The following is a 2897-nucleotide window of genomic DNA, read 5'->3' on the forward strand; positions in this document are numbered from 1 at the left end:
TATATATATATAGTAGTGTGTCTGTAACAGACTGGCGACCTGTCCAGGGTGACCCCGCCTCTCGCCTGAAATGTTAGCTGGCGATAGGACCTAGGGCCCCTCCTGACCCCACTAGGAATAAGGGTGTTAGAAAATAGATGGATGGATGGATATTTATGCATGTATAGTTATATGGGAGCACTGGGAGAAGACAGAGGAGTCATTATTTTTATTTTCACAGATTATCTGTAACATACTGTAATATTGAAAAATATTGGCATTTACAAATACAGAAGTTGCATACTGCAGCTTTYAAGATTTCAATGACAGCTATAACCTATTGATTCTCTGTTGTGTTATTTGAAATATTTCAWCATATTCAACTAACAGGATTTTTTTATTGTTATTTTGCTAAACAGATGCCAAAGAAGTCATTGGTTCCCCAAACAGCTGTAATTGAAGTCCTCGGTGCTTCAAAAAACACAGTCATAAGAAATGGCAACATTGCTACTCCAAGTGATGGGATATGGGAAGAGCTCAGTAAAAAACTTGGCGAAAAGCTAACACCAAAAGCCCTTTACACATTTGTCAAATTAAACAGACACAATATCTGGGATACTCTTGATTATAATAATGAAAAGAACATGACAGAGACAGACAGCAGTGAGAGTGACAGTCCTTTTAACCAACGCATGTCTCCTTTGCAAAACAAAGGCAATAAGACTTTTAATGTGGAGCTTCCATTTGAACAGTGGATGCATATGATTCCAGAGAGAGTCACATACAAAAAGGATATGTTTAAAGCAAGGGCATACACAATTTTGAAGAGAGGGACTTGGACTCATATTGTGAACCAGGGAATCTGGAATGAAATTAAAAGTTCTTGCACTTTTACATTTAAAAGAGCCAAGGTGTACCCCAACCAGGTATCATCTTTCATCAAAATAAGAGGTTTCTGTAAAGAGTGCAAAGGTCAACTATACATTACATGTGAAAAGGAACCAGACATGCAGTGCCCAATGGTGCTTCGGTGTGTGATGGCAAACACGGACGAATCCCTGCACACAGGGTTTTCAAAGAGACCATTGTCTGGAAGAATGCGTGCACAAGTAAAAAAAGAACTTTGTGAAGGTAGACTGCAGCCACATGTGTGGAGAGCATCACAGGCACAAAAACTGATGGACTTTGGAGACCCTGAGCCAAGTCATCTACCAAATTTAGCAACTTTAAGAAAAGCAAAACAAGAACAACATGAATCTGAAATGACTCATAAAAACCCATTATTGTCACTACAGGCAATAAAATATAGTTGTCCTCACAATGGAAGTATTGGTGACATTGGATTAGACAAATTCTTCRGTCACTACTGGAGTCCTACACAAATGATGATGTACCAGACAGAGAAACACCCTATTGTTGCTTTTGATGCAACTGGCTCAGTTGTAAAAAAGCTTGTCAGGCCGAACGGCTTGTCTGGACATATCTTCCTGTATCAAGGAGTTTTAACAGGAAGCAACAACTCCCACATCCCTGTGGTTCAAATGTTGTCAGAGCGACACGATGTCCAGGCAATCACAAGATGGTTGTTAGAATGGATTCGTGCTGGAGCACCAGTCCCAAAAGAGGCAATTTCAGATTTCTCTTTAGCTTTACTTGGTGCTTTGGTTAAGGCTTTCACACATCTGCCTGATTTGAAGACTTATGTAAATGAGTGCTTCYGAGTTCTGCTTCAAAACAAATGCAGCAAACTGCCACCATGTTTCATCCGAGTGGATGTGGCACACCTGATCAAAATGATTTCCCAGTGGGATTGTTTGAGGAAAAAACCTCATCGTGTGAAAGACTTCTATGTGCGTTCAATGGCACAGCTGATCAAGTCGCAATCTTTGGAGGAAGCAAAGGTCCTAATACGCAGCATTGCCACTGTGGCATTAAGTGAGACAGAAGGTAATGACATTCATGGTAATCCCATCATGTCAGAAGTGTGCAAATCAAACCTTAAAAGCAAAATCGCAGATGACACTATGCCCATTTCCAGTGAAGAGGAAGCAGAAGAGGTTACAGTGGATCAATGCACACAAATAAATACTGATTTGAGGAGGTGGGTGACAGATATTTGTGAGGAGAGTAAGTGCCACGCTGATGTCAATGGTGATAGAGACAACATGCACTATCTACCTGAGCTTGTCCCACACCTAATAAGAATGGGAGGATACCTACCTCTCTGGACTGGAGTAATGGTTCCCCTGTTTCACAGCGAAAAGCTCACTGCAACTTCAGCTAATGTTGAAGCTGAGTTCAAGAACATTAAACATGGCTTGTTCAAGCATGAAAATCTTCCTATGAGGGTTGATAAATTCATTACACACCATCTTGGCTTCATTGAGGGAAACATGAGGATCTGTTCTGCCAAAAAAATAAAAAAAGAAGCAGAGGCTGCCAGACAAGAAGAGACAGTGAAGCTTCAGAATTCAATCGAAAGTTTTGAGAAACAAGAAATGGATGAAAACTGCTCTCAGGAACCCAACACAGAAGAAACAGCAGCATTGGAAAACTGGAGAGGCCTTGCAGTCCCACCAAAGAAGAGGAAGTTGACATCATACCTCTCCCCTTGTCCCGAATGGCTCCATTCTGATCCAGCTGTAAAACTGAAAAAAGTTAAGCTGGGGCTTTTAAAAAATGGAAATAATCAACAACCAATCAGAGTCAGCAAGGAACGATACTGCGTCACCAACACCTGTGCCTTTGATGCAGTGTGTCAAGGTCTGTGCTGCGCTTTCTGTGACAGTGTTTCTGCTCAGAATGTGCTAAAAGGTACAGAGAAAAATAAAGTGTTCCAGCTTGTGAAAGATATTGCTTCAAAGGGTGTCACTCCACATACCTATTCTTCAAGAGCTGAGATTCTGAGCTCAATATTC

The sequence above is a fragment of the Austrofundulus limnaeus genome, unplaced genomic scaffold (genome assembly GCF_001266775.1).
Source record: "Austrofundulus limnaeus strain Quisiro unplaced genomic scaffold, Austrofundulus_limnaeus-1.0 Scaffold116, whole genome shotgun sequence".
NCBI lineage: Eukaryota > Metazoa > Chordata > Actinopteri > Cyprinodontiformes > Rivulidae > Austrofundulus > Austrofundulus limnaeus.